General features: G+C 17.6%; 1 protein-coding gene across 10 annotated transcripts in view; it reads right to left on the minus strand.

Moving 5' to 3' along the window:
- The window catches only part of LOC411986, a 339481-nt gene extending 323672 nt beyond the window's left edge, over window positions 1-15809 (minus strand). For 9 of the 10 annotated variants that reach the window (XR_003305069.1, XR_003305070.1, XM_026441969.1 and 6 more), the window contains exon 1: window positions 15503-15808. The gene's annotated coding sequence lies outside the window, so the exon portion shown is untranslated. Of the gene's footprint in view, window positions 1-15502 lie in introns of all 10 variants that reach the window. The other variant, XM_026441971.1, reaches the window with a different exon arrangement.
- Window positions 15810-25779: the final 9970 nt, after the last annotated feature.

The following is a 25779-nucleotide window of genomic DNA, read 5'->3' on the forward strand; positions in this document are numbered from 1 at the left end:
ATGTTTATCAGTTTTGTATAGTATTATGTAAAGTAATGTATAGTAAAATGTACTATACATAAATAATTAAAATAAAATATTTTGCATATTTTTAAAAGAAAAATGTAGCTATATTTTTATGATACAATATATGATGTTCTTTACATTTTTTATTTCATAGTTGTATAAAGTTGTGAATAATTTTTCAGTCGATCTTCATATAATAATCGAATTGCAACAATAAAAATATAAAATTTATACATAATTGTTATAATATCAATAAGTTGTTCAAAACATTATATTTTAATTTCGTATTTTATGAATTATGAATTCTGCTATGGATTGAAAATGAAATATTTTATACAAGTTTGTCACAATTCAGGAGGAAATAGTTTCTTTGAGGTATTTTATATATCTGCTTTCTAAATAAATTCATTTATATATAAACATTTATATATAAATGTGTTCATTTCTTTCTGTAAGATGAAATTTAGAATGTAATTTAAAAAGATATTAATGGCCAATTGACTCAAAATTTGGAAAGTCACAGATAGTAAGTAGAAAGAAAAATCCAAATATAAAATTTTAGCTTCAATCAATTATTACTTATCAAGGTATTAATAAACTTCTTCCTTGTGTATGATGTTATTAATATAATGTCTCGACTGTAATTATCATCGATTATTATTAAATAACCGATAGTAAAATAACGATATTTTCAATATCTATATAATTTCTATATAGATTTTTATAAAGATTTCTATATATCTTGGTAACAAAAATTATAACAATGACAACTATAGAATTGTTTACATAACAAATGTATATGTGTTATAATTTTCGATTGCTTTGAAGGATTTTATGTATTTTATAATTTAGAAACATATTTGAATCAGATTTTTCTGCATGAATTTTCTATTTGTCTATTCCTATTTCTATATCGTAATAGTTTATATTTTAATGTACTTTTTTTTTTAGCTATATAATATTTATTTTGTCAAAAAATCTGATTATTTATTAAGTTTTTTTACTTATCAAGTATTATCAATCATGTAAATTTGAATTGAATCAAAATATATAATTTTTTGACCATTACACTGGAAAATAATTAATCTTACCAGAATTCCTCATATAATATTAAATGTATTAAATCTGTATATGTAGCGTATGTAGCCCAATGATGATAAAAGTTTTTTTTATCAATATTTCGAAAAATAATTAATTAAAGCTAAAATTTTTTATTTGAAAGAAAGAAAGACTTCCCCCTCTCCTCATTATTTTCCACATTTCGATTATCAAGAATTTTTTTTTTCTTTATCTCTTATTTATGAAACTAATAACAATAATAATGAAAACATATCATTACGGCTTTAGAAACTTATTGTTAGAATGTTTCATGTTTAAAAGTAATTACTTATTTAACCATATAAATTTAAATCAAATTTAATACAAAATATTCATTTCACAAGAATCGAATATTATTATATATAATAAAAAATAATTGATTTTGATACTTATAAAATATTTAATAATTGTAAACTGATTTTAAATCATAGAATAAGTATTCAATTTCAAAAATCTATTTATTCTTATTATTATAAATTTACTTACAATATTATAATGAATTGAATTTTTTATATATAAGTAATAATCAAATTATGAAAGAATAAAAAAAATATTTTATTATATTTTTTTATTTTTATAACATATTTTATATTTCTGTTTAGAAATAATAAAATATTAAAATATATTTAATTAAAATATAATTTTATTAAAAACATGAGAATATTTTTAAGGAAATTAAAAAGAAATAGTATTATTTTATAAGATGTAATTATTTATTACTATATTATTTATTATTATTATTATTTATTATAATTATTTATTATATTATTATATTATTATATATTATTTTATTTATTATATTATAATTAAATCATATATAAAATTATATAATTAAATATTAATTTTCAAAAATGATTACAAAAATTAATTTTAAATGAAAGGAAAATTTTAAATAAAATATTTATCAAGTTTCAAATCTATTTGACTAATATTTAATTTTTATTTAAAAGTACTTTTTTCACTTTTGAAAATACTTATAAAGAATTCGTTACATTCTGCTAGTCTACTCGATTCGAGTCTATTTAAAGGTATTCAAGAAATTTAGAGAATAGAAAATTCGAATCTTATCTATTGAATTTATTTATATATTCTTTATTATTATTTATATAATATTAAAGTAAACATTTCGTTGCAATATATCTACAAATGGATGTATATAATAGATATAAAAATAAAATTAATATCTATTTTAAAAAAAAATTTTTATTTAAGTATTATTTTTTTACGTCGTTCATTCTGACATCATATAAGAGATTATTGATTATAGAATATATTATTATATATATATATATTTATATATATAATAATATTATATTATATTATATATATATATATATATATATTATTGATTATAGAATTATTCACATAGGATTTTTCAATAATCTAATACAAAATTATTAGATTTTAAAATTACAAATAACACGAATTTCCATAATATGTAAATCTTAAATTATCAGAAAGAATATGATATATGCGTATACCATTTATTTTATAATTCACATATTTTCCATTATTGCAATGCAATTTTGCGTTGAACGAAGTTTTCATTTTAATTATCAAATATCTGCTTAAATATTGCTCAAATATGTTCGGATATGAGCATAGTTAGTCTTCTTGTGTTAAAATAAAAAAATATTAATCATCATAAAATATCTCTGCAATATTGAAACTGTTCAAACGCAAAACAAATCTGTTATGAAATTTTCATTCAATTTATGAAGAATTTTTCACAAGTATTTGAAAATGTGTATGAATATTACGATAATATAAAAACGATATTATTTGTGTACTCTAAACGAGTACAGCGAAAATGTATTTTTTTTTTATTATTCTGTATTTAAAAAAAAAAAAAAAAAAAGAAAGAAAGAAAAAAATATAATTGAATCTCTCTTAAAACAAATTTTCAGTTTTTTAATATAAAAGGATTTTTCAGAGAAAAAAAATTAAATTCAATGAAAAACTGAAAGCCTTACTCTTTAAAAAAGCTTTATTCATCAAAAATTAAAATAATGTAATTTTTATAAATATGTAATAAATATTATTTTGATATTATAATAATAAATATAAATGCCGTCAAAAAATTTATCAAATTTAATAATTATTATAATGAAATATTACGTTTCCATAATTTTACATTTATAGAATATTTAATATTAAACCATGAATTTTTTCAAAAATTTTATGTAAATAAATACATATAAAATTTTCATAATTGACGAAATTTATTTGTATCAGAATATCATAAATAATTAAAATTAAAACTTTATAACATTATTAATCTTAAATAATGGAAAAAACAACATAATAATAAAAATAAGAAAAAATAAATTTAAATAAATCTTTGAAATTCTCTATCGTATAAAAAATATTATATAATTGTTACATTATAATTTATTGTTTATATTAACTGAAAAAAATATACTATTTTTTTTTAATTATATTATAACTTAATTCGAGTATCAAATTTCAGAAATCTATATAAAAATCTAAATAGAATTATTAAATTTCGCATTTTTCTAAAATTTAACAATTTATTTGTTATTAGAGAATAATTATTAAAGAATAAAAGATAAATAAATATTTTCTTTTAAGTTAAAAATAGAAAAAAATATATTTAAGCATATTAAAGTTTCTACAGTTTAAAAATTTAAGATCTCTTCTTAAAAATTTAAGAATCTAATGTTTTAGATTGAAGATTCATGAATCTAAAAATTAAATTGCAATCCATCTCAGATAATATATAAAGAATAGTGAATTTTTCTTTATGTTAAATTAAAGAAAATATAATAAAATATTATAAGAAAATATAACGCATATTATTCCATCAGAATAATGTTAACAAAATATTAACATTTAATATTATTCAATAAACAATATATAAATGTAATAAAGTATTAAGTTATTTATATAAAATACTTAATACTTTAAAAAAATTTTTTTAAACAATTTAAAAAAGATTGTAACTTGTTGTTTTATGAACTTGTAAGTTCATAAAATTTACAATATATAAATAATTATATATAATAAATAAATCAAATTGCATTGGAAATTATATAATTCCATTTAAAAAAACAAAGATGAATTATTATAATATTTATTTGAATTCATTTAAAAAAAATTATTGCAAAATATTGCATAATATTATATTTATTAATATTATATATTATTTCAATTTTTTATAAAAATTTTTTTGTTAACATTCTTTTCTTAAAATATATTTCATTGTATTTAAATGAAACAGATAACTTCTATAATATATAACAAATATAAAATTAATCTTTCATAAAACATGCATGCAATATTTAATTATATTTATTTCTGATTTTTATTTTAAAATCATAATTATTCTCTTACATCAAAATATGTAGTTTATAGAATTATTATATATATTACAATTTATATATTACAATATATATATATTTATATATATATTTATATATATTATAATCTATAATTTTATAATATATAAAAATAATAGTAAAATCAATAGAACTGTACACTATATAAATTTCGATCATGTTTGACGAATGATCAATTTATTTTCACACAAAAAAATAAATAATTTCAATTTGTTAATTCGACAAATAAAAACAACAAAAATATAAGCACACCTTCATATGCTTAATATTTGTACCTCAGAAGATTTTGTACCTCATAAGCTTATTTCGAAATACGAAAAAATTACTAAAATTAAATTAGAAAAATTACTAAAATTGAAATCATTTCTATTAAAATGAATTTTCATGAAAATTAAATTGATTTTATAAAATCTTTGATCAGGAAATCATCAAGGAAAAATTTTTTAAAATATAATAGTAAAATATAATAGAAAAGTAAAGTTAAAAATGTAATTTAACTTTAAAATGTAACAAAAAGTAAAGATAAAAATAAAGTTCGTAAATTGAATATTATGAAAGAGCTTTAAAAAAAATATAAATTGAAAGTGATAATCGTAGAAACAAAATTCAAAAAAAATTCTTTTTGCCGAATTTTTACCGAAAAAAAAAAAAAAAATAATTCAAACTCAATATTTTAGCTAATAACTTTATTTATAGATATTAGATACTGATTAGTTTCATACAAAATCTATTATTTACTTATCTATATACTTATATTATTATTTATGTATATGCTTTATATATAAATTATATGTAATATATATAAATTATTATAAAAGATTCTTTAAAAAAATTTAGAAGTTTTAATTTATACAATTGAATTCAAAAAATTAACGTTAATCTTAATATTTAATATAAATTTAATATTTAATACTTAACATTTTAATATTTAACATCAATTTTTTAACTTGAAAATATAATACACGAAAAATATTTAATGATTGTTAATTACTTCAAACAATATAAATAGTAACAATAAACAATATAAATATAGGTTTTTATATTTAACATGACATTTTTTCAATATTTACGACACAAATAAGAAAGAAAACCAATGAAAATTAAACTTTCATCCTCTTAAAAATTAAACATTCAATTTTAAAAGAGATATTAAATATATCTAATATCCATATCGATATATCTAGTATAGATATACATAATATAGTATAAGAAATATATTAAAGATTAATATATTTTTACAACTTGTATTGTTAAAATAAAACAAAAAAAAAACAAAACAAAGCAAGAAAAAGAGAAAAATAATAAAAAACAATACAAAAAAGTAATCATTCTAAAATATATTAGCACAAAAACTTCTGCAACGATTTCACATAGCCATGAATTAAAAAAAAAAAGCGCGCAAGAAAAATGACAGGAAAATTTGTAAAAACGGAGTGATTCAAAGGAACAACAGAAATATTAAGTATAGAACGAAAGGTGAAACTTTATCTTTTCTAGAGTTACGCGTGCATACGTTGAATGATTCTCGTTATCGTATTATTCGTTCGATTTATTTATCATTAATCGACAGAGTAATCGATTGATTTTTCTATTTTTTATTCTTCTTCATTCTTTATTCTTATATTTCACTTCAATCTCGGAACGTGATGAGATGATGAGCATTATAATCCAGATAAACAGACCAAATGATTCGTGTACTTCAACATTTCGAGGCATTTCTTTGCTAAAGCGAGTGGAACGTCGCGGTCTCGCCTTTGCTCGATGTTTCGTCTGGCAAAACCGAAGACCGGTTTTTATAACCTTTGGAATATAGACACCCAATCTCTGCCTCTCACCTCGAATTCTCCAGCTGCTCCAACCGAAATTCGTTAAATATTATACCATACATTTGCGATTTATGATTCTTGATTAACAATTATTTATTTATCATTAACTCGCCTTTCTTGATATAAATTGGCGAAAAAGATGTTATCCGTATTGTTATTGAAGTGCTAACTTTCTGATGTTTTATTTATTTTAAATACATATCAAAATCTAAGTATAATTTATTTGTAATTTTGCATTGATAATTATTTATTTAACATTAACGATTTGTTTGATTTACTCTATTAAAGATGATATTTTACTATTGAAATATTTTGAACATTTCAAGTATTTAATATTAGATTTACGGGATGCGTTTTAAATTTCACAAAGAAGAAATCATTTACATTTCTCTGCTATCCAATTAATGAAATAAATATATATTCGAATTCATTTTCTTCTAAAGCTTCTAATCTCGAAAATCCTGATATAGTTATGAATAAGCGTTAAATTGACGTCTATCCGTAGAGATAGATATATAAGAAATATTCGTAAACCTGTGTTAAAAATATTATCTATTTCTTTTCTAGTACATTTCTAATTTATCTGAATTTCATTTGAAAATTATTTATATTCAACAAATTCGATTCTCAATTTTATTGAAATTTTATTAAAACTATATATATTCATATTGTTATTATTATAATCATATTTTAAATTTCAAAAAAATATTTCAAGTTTTTAAATGTTTCTGATATATTTGTAATTTATCCGAGTATAGCTTGAGAATTATTTGTTTAGAATTAGCACAAATTTCTAAACCTTTAATGCTGAAGGAAATATTATTGATAGAGTATTACAAATGATCGATTATAACAATCGTTTAACTCGAAGTTTGTGTTTATCCGGTATCACGAATCGAAAATGAATGATACTCGGTAATTTAAACAATAATAGGGATATTTTGATCCTCTAAGCGAAGTTTTATTTATTTATACATGAGAAAAGAAATTACAGTTTTTATCATTTGATTTAAAAGTTAAACAATAATAAAATAATTGTTATAAATGTTAAAATTCAAAAAATAAGTGACAAAATTTTCATTTTAAATAATTTAAAAAAAATTAATAATAATAAATTTTAATAAAGAAAAATTTGTATTCTTTCAAAGATGAAAATTATCTATTGATAAAAATTTGGAAAATCATAAATATTTAATTAAATATAATCTTACAATTATATGAATAAAGTTTTAAAAAAATTTAAATAAAATCTTTGTTCTGAATTCTCAAAAAAAATATTTTAAAAAAATATAAATAATATTTAAACAAAGAATTAAAAATATAATTTAAAAAATAAAAAATTATAATTTAATAAAAAAATGAGATTTATATAAGATTTAATATATTTATTAATAATATATTTATTAATATATATATTTAATATAATAATATAATATATTTATTGATATAATATATATATAATATATTTATTATATATAATTTATAATATAATATATTTATTATAATTAATTAAATATATTATGATAAGATAAACTTTAAAAAAAAATTTCTATATTTAAATTAATAAAACATTAAACTAAATAATCTCTAAATATTACAAACAATGAACGTTCTTACTTACATTTACAATCTAATTCCCTCCTAAATCAAACATATAGAATGTATTAAAATCTCTAATTGCCATTCAATAATATTTATGCAGAATAATTAATGAATATTCAAAGTTTAAGAAATATGATATAATCGCTTAATTTGATTTTATGTACAATTTAAATGAAGAAAAAAGAAATATTTTTATGCTTCTTACATAAGAACGATACAACTTCTCTATTCACATCTCACGTACAATCTTAAACGTGACTATATGTTTCTGAACACCTGTCGATTATGAACGTAATGCGTGTTTTGAACGAAAAATGGAAGATGAAATTATATAAAAAAAATTTTTTATTTAACAAAGCGCTAAAAAAATGATTAAAAAAAATAAAATTTATATTTTAAGAACTATATTCATTCATACTGTTAAATTACTTTTGACATTTAATTCATCTATTGTCTTTGAAAATAATCGAATTATCTTGATTTAATATTGTGATCCTTAGAAGCAGATTCTCATATTTGCTGAAAAAATACCGAAATATCGAATTAGAACTTTCTATATTAAATTCATTTTATTTATTATTTATATATTACATTTTATATATTATTTATTGGATACAATTTTTATGAGATAATGAAATATAATATTATTATTATAATAAGTAATAGAAAATTTCAATAATATTCAATACAAAATTTTAATTCAAATATTACTATAATATTATTAACTATATTATTATGAAATATGAAATTATTTTTATTATTATGTACGTAAAATGAAAATTTCAAAAATAAAGATTTAAATTTATTTTAAAAACTCAGAATTATATAATCTTAATTCAAATAATGAAATAAAACTTCAAATTCAATCAACTATAATTTCTATGTATTTAAAAACGTAAAAATTTATTTTAAATTTCTTTTAATCATGTAGAAACAAAATATGCAATTATAAAAAAAGCAAAATTGGATAAAAAAATTTTTTTGAATTATTATTTTCAGCAAGATGTAATAACAATTATTACCTGGATAAATATTCTGTATATTTATTTGATTCAAGCAACAAAAATATAAAGCAGAAGTGATATTGAAAGAGATATTGCATTGATTTTTATATGATATTTAAATTGAAAAAAATGAGAAAAAATATTCAGAGAAAGAATTTTTTCAACATACATTACATACATTTTAAATGTATTTAAAATTTAAAATTTTTGAAAAAATAATAATGAAAATATTATTCCTTTCATAATTATTCATGTTCTTTTCAATTAAATTTGACAAGTAAATAGAAAAGTTAACTAATAATTAATATTAATGAAAGATGTCAGACAATTTATGTCATTATTCTTGAATAAATATTTATTTAGATGTAATAAAAAAAGAAATTAATAATAATATTAATAATAATATTAATAATAATATTATTATTATTAATATTAATATAAATATTAATAATAATAAATTAATAATAATATTAATTACTAACAATATTTAATAAAATATTTTGAGAAATTATCAGAAATTTTACTTTTGATATCGAAAAAATTCAATCGCATATTATTATATCATGTTTGATATGATAATGACTTAAAATTGGATGCAAATGCATAAAATGCACAAATATTGCTACAATCGTTCTAGGCTAATTTTCTATTATCAAGAAATTTACAATACAAAAAGCAGTAAATGAAATAATACAGAAAAAAAATAGTAAGATCAAAAATAAAATCAATTATTTGTTAATATTAGCTGGTTAAGCACTAATTAGATTATATCCATATCTAACTTAGAGATTACTTCAATTGTTTATGAATCAAATATTGGTAAAATATTTAAAATAGAAGAATATTTACCGAAAATATCATAGATAAAGAATCTTTTAAATTATTTAAAAATTATTCAAATTATTTCAACAAAAATATATTACAAATCATCATTATTATCCAGATTACAGAATCTGAATATCAACATGTTACACATCTTATTATTTTAAAAAAAAATAGTAAAAAAATAAAAAATTAAAATTGCTTCAAGAAATTATTAAACAAAAATAATATTATAGTATAAGATACTAAGCATAGTATTTATGTTGATGATGAAATAAATCGATAATATTATCATTTTGATATCTGAAGAATAATTAATGAAATTAATATTATTCTCTTTTATTACATTGTTCCTTTTATAAATATCATTGCCTCTTTCAATACAACTAATTTATAAAAGAGAATAAAATATACTTTTTTAAAAAAAGAAAGAAAAACAAATAAATATAAAAGGAGATTATCAGTATCACATACAATTGTAATTAGATAGTTGATCTTTCTAATCAATTAGTAAAATAAAAATACTTTAGTTTTTTTTTATATCTTATTAGAAAATGTCTCTTTTGTGCCATCTCTTCGCTATATATGTAAATATTTATCTTAACTTTGTCGCTTGAACCGTTAACGAGAAGACTTCAAGGAACCCTTAGATATTTTCATGTTGAAACCCTTCAAATATTTTAGCTTCATATAAAAAACAATATAAATATATTTCTTAGAAATACAATTTTACCAAAAGAAACTTTGATAAAACTATTTTAAAACTTAAAATGTGGCTTTTATGAAATTTATATACAATTATTTTATTATACAAAATCATCCGAAAATTATGAAATAATTATTATTTATGTAATATTTAGCATTTAAAAAAATAAAAATTCAATCTTCTTAATTTTAGAGATTTAGATTTAATTTTAAATTTTGCAAACACATTCAATTTTAAAAACTACAAAAAAGTTTATAATTTATTATTTTAATATCTAATAAAATTATTTTCACTAAATTGTATAACTATTTTAAATTTTCATGAATTTATTAAAAATCCAAAATTATTAAAATTAATTTAGAATAATTTTTTCTTACATTTCTTTTAATTTTGTTAAATATTAATATTTATAAAAAAATATTTATAAAAAAATTAATAATTAATATGAAATTAAAATCTTTTTTAATTTTTGTTTTTTTTCCTAAATAAAATCTTAGCGATTCTTTTAAAATACACACATTAATACTCTGATAATTATTAAAAGATAGAGATTGAAATGCATTAATTATTCGAAAAACTAGATGTTCTTAAAATTATTGCTAATTTTTTTATTAATTTTATTCATTGAAATGTCGGAAACAAAAAAAAATATTTCTTATAAATTAAAAAAAAATATTCGTGTTTTGTTTTAAATTTTAAGTATCTCAGCTTTTTAAAGATATATGTATATTTCAATAATTTTCAATTTTAAAAATTGATGGAAATAATTTCGAATCAATTAATAAGTAAAAAAGTAAAGTGTAAAAAATAGAATAAAATGTAAAAAAAAAGAGTAAAAAATACAATTAACGGATAATACTATATATTGGAAAAAAAAATAAACTTGCAAAATAACTCTTATCTATTTTAACAATTTTGAAATATATTGTTTAGAATATTATTTTGAACAACTTTTTTCTTTATATATATGTATAAAGAATAATTAATTTTAGTTTTTTGAATTATTCACAAAAATTTTTGATATTATATCATTCTATCATATGTACATGACAGTATATGCGTTATTATGAATATAATGTATATAAAATGAAGCTCTTAATCTTTAATTATAATAATATAATAATTATAATAATATAATATAATAATATAATAATTATATATAAAATTGTATATATTAATTATAATAATTATAATTAATAATCAATTAGAAAAATATATTTTAATATAAATTTTGATGTAATCTAACCAAAATTAATAAAATAAGAAGATAAAACAGAAAAAAATTACATATCTCTGATCTTAAATTATTTTTTCCTGAATTTTATTGATTATAGTAAATTAAAATGCAACTGTTTACACAAGAATAAAAAAATTACTCAAATTAATAGATTCTAGAGATTAAAAACCTTATTTTTTCTGTATATTGTGCATACTTTTGTGCATACATTATACGTACATTATTATGAATATACACATATAATCAGAATTTAATGCTATAATAAAAATTCTTTAAAAATAATTCGGAAATTAAACCGACCGTCAAATTAAATTTGATAGAGAAAAAACAAAATAATATTTCTAATAAACATATTTGAAGATTAATGAAATTAACGAAGAAATTACTTTTCTGTTTACTGAAAACAATAAATAATTGTCTAGATTTAATTTATTATAATACAATGAAATTAATATCTATTATTATAAATTACTATTACTAATAAATTCTTTTAAATGAATTGAATTGAAAATACATATGGTAATAAATTTTATAAATAAATTTTATAAATTACAAGACAATATTATATAATTAAAGAATATAAAACAAATTATTCTATTCTTAATTTTTAAGTCAATTTAATTTTCATATATAATTTATTAATTTTAAATGAAAAAATAAAATGTTACATATTTTATTTTATAAATCAAAATTTTAATTATTAAATACAAACTTTTTCATGTTTAATCTTCAAAATAATATTTAAAAGTTTTAGGAATATATATATTATATTATTCTTATAGAATAATAATAATAAATACTATATACAATGAAAACAATAGAATTATTTTCTTAAAAAATTTTCATTTTAATATATAGGATGTCTTTAAAAATTAAACAAACAATAAAAATAATAAAAGAAATCAAAAAATGAAAATATTTTAAAAAAGAAATAAATATTTATTATATTTTTATTTAACAATAATTAGTATCTTTTTCTTAATTAATTGATTTCTTAAAAATTTTTATTTTAATTATCGTTTTTCTTATGAGTTTTTAAGTAATATTTAAAAAAGAAATCAAAAAATAAAAAACAAATCAAAGAAGAATGTATCAAAGACTTTCTCGTTTCGACGGATAGCAACTAGCGAGCGGCATATCGTCATGCCAACAATTATTTCAGGAAACTGAAATCATTTTATACATCATTTTATTTGAAAAACTATCTAAATTGATCGCCATAAATATTCCACAAGATAAATAATGATTGTCGTCTGATCATAATACAAAATATTTTGATTATTCATTTTGGCAATATAAACTTCATCGAATGAAAGAACTGAATAAACCAAATATTATTTACTATAACTAGTTGAAGAAAAAATAAAGACAATTCTATATTATAACATTGTTTTAATAATATAAGTATATTTGCTATTTTCATATCTTTTATCATATGAAATAAATTTTTTAATTTGCAATTAATTTGAAAAATATATTTATTTTTTTTTATATTTTATTTTTATTTTCGAGTTTATTTAGTTTTTCGTAAAAAAATATAAATAAATATATGAACAAAAATAATTGTTGAAAAATTTATATTTTCTATCATAAACTCAATTTTTAATGTATATATATTATAAAAATATTATAAAAATAATATTATAAAAATAAAATAAAAAATATTTAAAAAATTTAAAAAATTATAAAATAAAAAATATTAAACCATCGATTATTCATTTTTTTGCAAGCTGAATATATTTTGTCATTTTTCCGTCTCCTTAGTTTTTATTCGATTAATAATATAAATAATATTAATTTAAAGAAAATTAAATTAATATTCTGAAGATTTGCATTAACATAAAATTTTCAAGATGTAATTGTAATATAATCCACATATATTAATATAAATTTATAAATTAGAAAATTTTTGTGAATGCAATTTTATGTTATATCATTTTATCTTTATCTATATATATATATATATATATATATATATATTAATATATTTCAATAATTTTTTAAATATATAAGATCGAATATATTCATTTCTATCAATCTGAAACATGTTGTATATTATTTAACAATAATATATATACATATATATTGTTATATATTATTATTCAACAATAATAATAATAAATTAAAATCAATGATTGATACATTAAAACATTATTCATTGAGAAAGATTATTTTATGCGAAAAATGCAATGACCGATTTCATTTAAATACCGTGAAATTGTAGAATAGATTGTTCATGTTTGCATGCTTGTCGAAAAGTTTCATACGAAAAAAGTTTCGGATAAACTTCTATTATTATCAAAAACAAAACAAGAAGTTGCATATGTTATGTATATATGTCATATGGTTTGTAAATGCTTTAAAAAAGCTTTAATAAACAATGACTTCAATTTAATAAACAAAGACTTTCATTTTTTATTGCAATTTATATCTCAATTAATCAGGATTCAATTTTATAATTTCATAATGTGAAATAATATATAGTATATAGATATTATTAGTATATCATTATATGATATACTAAAAATGAGGTAAAACTAATATAATTATATTTATCTAAATAACAATGAATTATTTTTGTCGCAATTATTTTTCAAACGCAATAATTTGAATAATGAATAGATTTACATTATAAAAATATAACAAAGTATAAATCTGTTTAAAAATTGTTAATTTTCCCCAGATTTTCTATTATTACATTTCATTATCTATTATCTATTATAAATAAAACTTTATAGCGTTTATGAGCATATTTTTATTTACTTAATCTATATTTTCTAAAAATTAGTATAATAATTGAAAAAAAAAACATATTTATCTCATATTGAAATATTCTTTATTTTTTCAAAAATATAATTCATAAATCAAAATAATTATAAATGAATAGTATGTAAAAAAACATATATGTAATACATAATATATATACATAATATTAAACAATTCTATTATGTGATAATATTTCATTTATCAATATAAATATAATAAATGATTATTTTACCACGAAATTAAAATTATATTATATAATTAAAAAACTTTTCTTTATATGTATAAAATTTCATAAAAATTTTAATGAAATTATGAAACTATATATATAACTGTATATAGTAAAAAACATATATATGTATATATTTTTCAGATAATAAATTATATTTTACATACATAATTTTTTCTATCAAATTCATTTTTACATTCATATAATAATGTATACAATATGTAATATAATATATAATATATATATAATATATACATATATATAATAAATATATATATATACATATATTTTCTTTTCCTTCTATTGTTTTTAATTATTTTAATTTTCTAATTTTTTAAAATTATTTTATTATAAAAATAGGCAACATATATATATGCAATAAATATTTAATATATATATGTCAATAAATATTTAAAAAAATAAAATTTCCAGTTAATACATTATTGTATAATTAATATTTTGAAAAATGAAAAATTTTATTTAGCGAAATTCCCGATTACTCTGAAACAGAAAGGCATTTCTAAGGCTTTGCCTTGTTTAAATGTAGATGTAGACATATAGAATGTAGACATAAAAATTTTATAAACAATAATAATTTATTGCAAAAAGATAAAAAAAATTGAAATATCGAACGATTTATTTCTTATGATTATTTTGTAAAATAATAAAATTGTGTTATTCAAAATACAACAAAAAACTCTAATCCTTTTAATAAAAATACCATGAGTTTTATTTAAAGTTAAGATTTTTTAATTATGAAAACTTGAATATAATGTTGATTAGTTAAAAAGAAAAGGAATTTAGATAAATGTAGAATGTAAAAATCTAAGTAAAATAGCATAATATTTACCTGCGATTAAGCAGAACTCCACTGTGACGATTATACGAATACTGTGTAAAGACAGGTTCTGATCATCTTGGAGAGAAATCCCCAAGAAGTAAACATATCCATTTATAAAATCATGTTCGAGAAGAGGTAATGATGGAACCGTCGGAAGTCGTCACTTCTATTACGATTCTTCTTTCAATTAAAATAAACCACCGTAATCACTTATTTTTGTTCACTATTCACTATATAATATTGAGTTTCATTCAAGCACGCAAATAAAAACAAAATCAGTAAATAAAATTCATAAAATTTTTATTTATTATTCACTTCTAAATAAAAAATTAATCATGAAATTTTTTGAACACTGGAATAATTAAAAATAACAAAAAATTCTTTTTTATATGTTATACTAATTTACAAAATTAAAAACTGAAAACAACTTAAAACCAGAAGAGATAAATATTTATAAATACGCGTTTTCATTTTGCATATCGTCCTTTCGAAAGAAAGTATTACAAACTAAGAAAAACTACATTTTCAATTAATATCATAAAATATTTACCAGTAAATAATTTCTACAGTTTTTCAAACTTTTTTTAGTTTGTATTGAAGCAAGTAGATATTCATTTCGAAATCAAAGTTTTCTCAAACTACGCTTAAAGTAAAATGCATTAATTTTCGATAATTTGATATAAAGAATGGATCAATAGATTTGAATTCAACGATATTCAATTTAATAATAATCAAAACGGAGAATATGACTCGTAGGATCTGATCATATTCCCTTTAATGCGGGCGCCGGCCGGCTTAAAGCTATATAACCGAATGGTTTTCCTTGTAACTGATAGCTTGATTTTTTAAATATCCATAACGATTCATTTTACATACATTTAACGTACGAATCACTTTTTAAAACGTTCAACACATTTGTATTTTGTTAAACAAAGTTTAATCGACACATTCACAGTTCAAATCACTTATTAAACTTTTAGACAATATTTTCATATAAGCAGAAGAATGTATAATTTGTTTTAAAATATGATTTATATATTATAATTCAATTAGTAGATAAATAATTATCATTTCCAGTAAAAAGAAATTCACCCGTAACGCGACATATCGTAACATGTTCACCATCGAACGGTTAAATTGTGACTGCGGCTAGTGGGGTTCGATGCCATCTCCCCCACTACCATATTTAACACTCTAGCGAAACACCACAGAGAGTAGTGGATGTTTCAAAGGACACGCCTACTGCCACGCCCTCATCTTCACGTTTACACCTCCTTTGGACGCGCCTCTTTTTTTCGGAATTTATCATATGAGAAAATTCATATAGAATAAATAAAAATAAATTCTTATTTACTTTAAAAGAATGAATTTTGAATATCCTGCACTTTTTAAAAATACAATTATTTATTTTTATTTAAAAAAAAAATTTAATGCTAAAATATATTTAAAGATATATAATTAAATAAGATAAAAAAAAACAAAAAAAATATTATCAAAATAAAGATAAGATATTTATTATATTGTAATAAATATATTGAATATTCAAAAGTATCCAATAAAAATTTGTAAAAGAAGTATAATATAAAAAATAAAAAAAAAAGAAATTTTAAATCTACTATTATCAAATGTTTAAATATAGCAAATAAGGAAATAAATTCTTTCTGTAATAATATATTTTATATTTTCTTTGATCTTATTTTTATTTCACAAATTAAAAATATAAATATAATGTCATATAAAAAAAGAAATATATATATATATATGATAAATTAATAAATAATATAATATAATAATATTATTTTTATAACATATTTATAATTTAAAAAAATTACATAATCCTTTTTTTAATATACCTATGTATATTTGTATGCTAATTAAAGTAAATTATATAAGATTTTTATTTCATTTTACAATTTATCATATTATTATTATAAAATTATGAAATTGATTAGATTATTAATCATCTAATTATTAATTATACACTATTTAAAATAATTATAGAATTATATAATAATAATATATATTTTTATGTAATTCAATGATATCTAAAATATTATATTATTATATGATAGATAATATGATAATATGTAGTATTTATATTGTTATTAAATATAATTAATTTTAATTTATATTCTATTTTAATATATATTTTATTTTTAAATTGTTAAATGAATATAATCTTCCAATTGTTTAAATCATTATTTTATTTTATTTTAAATAAAATAATTATTTGTTAATAATAAAATCCAAAATATCATTATATATAATTGCTTAAATATGAAATACAAATTTTAAAAAATAAATAATTTATTTTAAAAAAAATAATATTTCTTTTTATAAAATATAAATAATTAATAATTAAATTGTGAATTTTTATTTAATTTATGAATTATTTTAATATAAGTAAAAATTATATTATTAAAATATATTATTTATAATCTATAAAAAATTTTTAGAGTAATGATAATTTTGTTATCAATTGAATATTATATAATTTTTATAAATATTGCATTTGATAGCTATTTAGATACAATTTATTGGATGACATGAAAGATCTATAATAAGATTATTTAAAGATTTAAATAATATAAATATATTTATTCATAAACTGATTTAGAATACTTTTTTTTCACATAAATAAAATAAATATATAAAATTATTGTATAAATATTATGTAATATTATATAATAAATCATTCTATATCACTTATATTATTTTATTAAAATTTTTATTAAAAATATCTAAAATATTTAATAAATATATCTATTTTTAATAAATAAGAAATAAATAAATAATATAAGAAAATGTAAAATTATACACATGTGCATTATCTTTTATATAATATATTTATATTGTCACGATACAGTAAATATAAATATATTTACTATATATATTTGCATGAATATAATACATGTATATATTAATGAAAAATAATAATATTATCTAATACACTTTTATTATTATATCTCTTGTATTATCTATATTTTTATCTATATACAAAATGATAATATATTTATGAAATCCTTCTGGAAAATTGATTTTAGAAATCAAAATAAATAAAAATTGTTATATAAAAATGTCGATGAAGCGTATTTATTAATTTGCAAGCAATTAAGTTTACTTGAAGTTAACTGAAATAAAGTGAAACACAGATTAAGTAAATAGATCTATCTCTATTACATTACCATTTGTGTTGCCATCTCTGTTTCTGTCTCATTTTATTTAATGCAATTCTATTATAATTTATATAGTCTCATCAATATATAAGTCTCAATCAATATTTTTATATCTTATATATCTATTGTAATTAAATTTTTTGTAAAATGAATCTTACAAAGCTCCCATGATTATATATTACTATTATATATTAATATTTTGTATATCTTCATATTAAATATATTATATAATATAATAAAATTAAATATTTTATAGATAGATATATATAGATAGATATTAATTATTATATTATAATAATATTTCGATTATTAAGATATTGTTACATATCTTTTGTTTTGGATAAAATAAATTAAATAATTATAATTTTTTAGAATTATTAATAACAGAAATGTAAATATTGTAAACAAATAGTCTTAAATTAGAAATAGTCCGAATCTTTACAAGATATGAAATACATATCATTCATCCTAAAACAGATGCATTATCGAAGTGTTTGGGCTCTGATCATTTTTTTTATTCGCTGCGTGCTTGAGAATTCAGTTGAAATCTAGATGTTATAAAAAAAAAAATATTCTACACATTTTTTTTTCTTATTGTATTCATGGAAATAAATTGTTATTTTTCTTATAATATTCTAAATATATTTATTCATTAAATTTTTAAACTAATAATAAATACAAAAATAATAAAAAATAAGAATTTCTATATAATAGAAATTGATTTATCTAGATTACAATAAATTACATAATATTATTTATATATAATAATTTGGTATTTAATATTGTTATGATAAAAAGTACAACTTGTAACAAAATACAGCAACGCAATAGTGCTTTTTTTATAATATAACATAGAAATTAATTAATTTAAATAACTTAATAAAATTCGATTTATTATTTTATTTATTATTTTAAAAATATTTATTTTTATGATACTTAATTATCTACAATGCATTTAAAGTTATTTTCAAAATATTATTAATCATTTTACTAAATTTTTGAAATATAATTAAAATTTTGTAAAATTTAATGTGATCTTTAATTTATATGAATTATTTTGAATATTCTTTCAATACATCTATATATTTCACAACTTGCTGACATTTTTATTATATCATTTTATTATTTTTTTTTTTTTGCGGAACATTATATATTTTTTTAAATCTAATTCTCAAATATAAAAAAGATGAAATTTATATCTTTTGTAAATTCTCTATTTATAAACAATAATTAAAGCGTGATGATTCTTAATTCTTTCAATAAATATATAAGTAAGTAAATTTAAAAATTAATTTTAATATAAGGATAATAAAAATTTATTTATAAGAAATATATTATCAGAAAGATATATTTCAAACAAATTGGATAGTTAAAAGTATAAAAAATATACAGAAAAACAGTCATCCGATTAAACTGAAAGTGTATATGGCGTACACATCATCATCAACATGGAGCTTCACCATGCGTCCCTGTGGCGCCGAGACTGCCTTGAACTTCCGTCCTGCCCCACGAACAACTAGAATCCCCTCCTGTGTCGGTATACCAGAAAAGCGAATGGTGCCGTTTTATGCGGTTTTTGCTGACAGTGATGCGGTACCACCCGGTACAAGTTAGTTCTAGATGCCGCTCCGCCTACCGACACCATCGCAGTTATATGAACCTGGTTGCGCATGCGTAGTATTCAGAGCTATATGACGCGATTCGAATTACCCTCCGCCATCTTTCCATCAGCCAGAATCAGTGATACAACCCAACGTGACTCTTCTCCTTCTCTTTGTCTTTCATCTATGTGCAATCTCGTTGATACAACTATTTCTCTTTTTCTCTCTTTTTCTCTTTCTCTCTCTTTATCTATCTTTTACTTCTTACATCTAGCTTCCTCCCATTCTCTTATGTGTTTTTCTGCCTTACTCTTTCTCACTTCTATTTAATTCTTGAAGCGAATATCTTCACATCTATTATTACAGTGAATTGTGAGAAATAAAGGAATTATCAAAATGGCGATTCATTAACTTCTATATCTATTGAAATTTATAATAAATTTTTATATTATTATTATTTTAATATTATTTAAATAAATATGACTTAGCTATATTCATTTTTACAGAGACATTTTTGATGAAATATACACATATATACATAAATATACATAAATATATATACAAATTGATGTCGGTTAAATTTAATTATTATATATACAATTTTCAAATCAGAAATAATATTTGAAATATCTTAAATTATTATATCTTAATTTCTGCAAAATATATATAATTTTATATTTCTCTGATAAAAAAAATAATAAAATCTAGATAATTTCATAAATAGATATACTAATATAGAATCATAAGTACTTACACATTGTGTAACAGATTCAGTTTATATTTTAATTTCTTATTTTTTTTTCTTACTTTCAATTTTCTTTTATTTTTTTCTAAAATCAAATTTGTTTAATTATTTTTATTGTTATTTGTACTTCATAATAATAAAATATATTTGTTTTTACAGAATATCTTATTATTTATGAGACTGGACAGGAAATGATTTTTCATGAAAAAATAAATCAAAAATAAAAAAATAAAATTTTTTCATTTGAGGATTTATCTTCGAATAAATCAAATTTAAAAAAAATTTAAGTACAAATGAATCTGGCTAATTTTCGATTGAATACGAACAATTGATAGTTATTTAGCAGATGTAAATAAATAAAAAATGTAGAATAAAATTTTATTGTTGTTTTTTTAGAAAATCTTTTTTTTAGAAAAACAAGATTGAACATATAATCAAAGAATTATATCATAAACAAATTTTCAAATTTGATTTTCTTATATGATAATTTATTCATATTTAATGAGAAAATTATCATTTTCACATTAACATTTTTCAAATTTAATTAACTCAAAAATGAAACTTCAAAAAAAAGAAGAAAAAATTTTATTATTTCTTTTTAACTTATTTTTTCATAAGAAACTATCTATTCAACTATATAACAAGATATATTTCTAGTAACAATATCGCATATTTATATACATTAAAACATTACATATTCAAAATATAATCAATATTAAAAATCATAATGATATATTTTTTATTTTGAAGCACATTAATAGAAATGCAATTACATATTATTTGTATTATTACATAATGCAATAGCATACCAAAATTTTTTTAGCAGAATATATATTTTTGTTATTTTATTGCAATGTGAATATAAATATCTGAATCTAAATATATCTAAATAATCTAATATAGATAAAGTATCTATATAAATTAGTTTTAGAATTTTTTTATATAATTAAATATATAGTTTTATATATATATAATAAAAATATGCGAAAATAAACTGGATTTTAAAGATATTATCTTATGTTATTTGATAATCCAAAAAAATAATATGTATTACTGCAAAATTAATCATTAAAAATTTTACAAAAATTATCCAAAAAAAAATTCAAATATTTTATCAATTTTCTTATTAAAATAAATGATTTTCAAAAAAAATTCTTTTTTTGTACTTTTTAATATGTAAATATAGAAATAATAGATTATATTCTTATATATAAATTTTATTGATATATTTTATTGATCAATTAAATAAATATGATAATAATTTTATTATATTTGTATAAAATCTATTTTAAAACGTAATATTATACATATATATAAAGTACATTAAAAGTAAGTGTAAAAAGTTATTTTATTATATCTTTAGATCGATGGATTCTATAAATAAAAGTATATGCAAAAATAATCTTGATTTCAAAATTCAAAGTCAAATTTTTTTTTATTGCATTGTATTTTACTGTTGTGTTATATTGTACATTGAAGTATCAAAAAAAGAAAAGTATCAAAAAAACCATAGGTCACAATTTAATTTTGTTAAAAAAAATATTAAATTTGCATTAATTTTCGATTTCATTATTATTATTAATTTGTTTATATTTTTCGATCAATTACAAAAATAACATCTATTGTGACATCTAAATAGAGATCAATCATCATGTATTCCATGTTGTGTATAAAACGCTAAATGATACAAGTAACATCACAAAAGCTCAATATGATATCAACAAACTATGATCAGTGCTATTTCCTTTTTCATTGTTCAATAATATAGGAAAAATATGTCAAGAAAAAGAAAAATAAAACATTTAAAAAAAATACTGATTGTGAGCGAAATATCTATAATAAATTAATTTTTTTTATGAATAATTGTGAAAATGAAATAATATAAAAGAAAAGAAATTAGACATATTATCAATTTATTTTGAAACAAAAAATGCATATGGAATACATTATATATGAAAATATTTTCTATAGAAATCATCCATCATATTGTCAAATTTTTAATAATTTTTAAACATTTTACAATAGCTTGAGAAGTTTTTCGACGTAAAACAAATAATTCAAGTGAAATTGTATTTTTAACTATAGTTATACTAAATCTATCTTTGAATTGTGATGAAATTGAAAGACAATTTGAAATTAATTGGATAAGTATTATACACATTCATTAAATTTTTTCTAAATTAATAAATAAATACAATTATTATTAATAAGCAAATAAAGTTTTATTAACAATATTTACATCAAAATATTTCTTAAATTAATCATTTTTATGCATAGGTTAACTACTTTTTTGTAGAGAATTAAAAATTGCATAGATTGATATATCAAAAATATACGATTTTATTTAAAAAATAAAAATTGATCTTTATATGTTTTTATCGCGTCCATCCACAAAAAAATTAATAACACCAATATATGCATCTTTTGATACATTTTCTATTTAATATCCGTTAAAACATTTCTCATTACAAATAATAATGTAATTCAAAGTAATTATATTTAATAAGATACTTTGTATAGTAAATCTGGAGTATTTATATATCAGTGCTATTTTTTTTCAACTAAAGAATGTAAGCAAATTATAAATAAAATGAATTTGAAAAGTGAATAGAAATTTAATGATTTTTTTTTAAAAAAACAATTAAATTACAACTCATGATTCTTTTCAAATTTTTTATCTTTATTTACTTTATCCATAAGTAGAATATAATGCAATAAGAAAAAAATTTGACTTTGAATTTCGAAATCAAAATTACTTTTACACTTTTATTTATAGATTTTTATTAATTCAGAGATATAAAATCATACTATAATGTATTTTATTTTTTATATACTTTATACATAGTATAATTGCTATAACCTATTAATAACTGCTATTAATAACTGTATGCACGTGTATGCACAATATAACAGATTTTTTTTTAATAATACCATTATAAATTTCTGGTAACTTATCTAAAAAATGTTCAATTTTGCTAAAATTTTACAAATTATTTCATTTTTATTTTATTTTTTATAAAAATAATATTTATGAGAAGGATTTTTGACCAAAAATAAAATCCAAAATTTTCAAAAAATATTTTATTATTGTAATGTCGATTCCTGCATTATCGATACAACATAGGATAAAATAAATTGAAATGATTGAATCTTCGGAAGAATTTTCTAAAGAACAGATTAGATCAATTAATTTATTTATACTTTTTTGCATTTTCTACATTCAAGATTTTTATTTTTTGTTTTTTATTTTCTATTTTTTATCTGTATTTTTAAAATTATCATTTAATGACCAAAATTATAATGATAGCAATATCAACATATTTCGAATTTATCATCGTAACTTTATTATAATTTCAACTAGACAAGAATTTTATATTTTATTTCATAAATTTGAAAGATGCTCAAACTTTCTAAGTAGGATATTAAAAATTAATCATATATGCGAATATTTATAAATCGAAAGAAATTTATTTTATCAATTATTAAATACAATATAAAGCTTAAAATATTGTAAATATATACATTTAATAATTACATTTATCTAAAATTTTAGTGAAATCAATTCAATATAAAAATATTTATTATTTCTAATAAATATATTATTAATTAGTAGACAATTTATATATTTTATATATATATATATATATTATATATTATAATAAATTAATAAAAACATTATCTAAAATAAATAATATTTTTAAAGTTATTGATTTAATTAGAGTAAATTTTTATATTAATAATGTTTATTTTGCTAAGTTATTTTTATTCCAATATTCAAATGAATTATTATAATAATTGTAATATCATTATATATATTATATAAAAAAATCAATCATATAAAAAACAAAATAAGAAAATCATATTATGATAATCATTTTACTAATACTTTACTTTTGTATTACTATATTTTTACTAATTAATTCGATATGAAAATATATACATTATTATTAGTCAAAATTTACATTTAACTAGTTGTGAACATTATATATATTTTACAAATTAATATGTTTACATTGACTAGAAAATATATGTATAAAGAATATATATATATATATATATATATATATATATATATATATATTAAATCGATCCAGTCATCGTATAATTTGAATTGCAATTGTTGATTATAAAAAGTGGTTTTATTGAATTTTCATCAAAATTATCAGATCTGATATTAAATTTAAATTTTTAAAAAGATATTTAAAAAATAAAATATATATAATATCTAATAATTTGAAACATTTAGGAATGTTAACAAATTTCGGAAATAGAAACAATTGATAAACTAAGAAATAAAATGAATCTCTATCCAAGTTAAAAAATGTATATTTAAATCAACTTTAAGAAAATATATGATATGATTTTATAATATTCAAATTAAAATATTCTGAAATTTTATGCCATAAAAATTTTTTATTTTTTTATAGAAAATGTTAAATTGCATTCAATAATGTAATAAAAAATATATATATAATTCAATTTAACAAAAAACAGTCATCTTTTATATGTCTTCTATGTATCTCATAAAAAAATTATATCAAATTATATATTCATTAAAACTATTATACTTTTATACTTTTGAAATATTTTTTTTTTCAACAATTTGAAAGATTGAATAACTTCTATTTAAATTTGATAGATATTTGAATAAATCCTATTTAAATAGATGCCTCATATACTTATATTTATAAATATATAGGAAATTAATAAAGAAATGTAGACCAATTCTTTTTCTTCTACAAAAAAAAATATTATTGCGATTTT

The sequence above is a fragment of the Apis mellifera genome, linkage group LG7 (assembly GCF_003254395.2).
Source record: "Apis mellifera strain DH4 linkage group LG7, Amel_HAv3.1, whole genome shotgun sequence".
Lineage (NCBI taxonomy): Eukaryota > Metazoa > Arthropoda > Insecta > Hymenoptera > Apidae > Apis > Apis mellifera.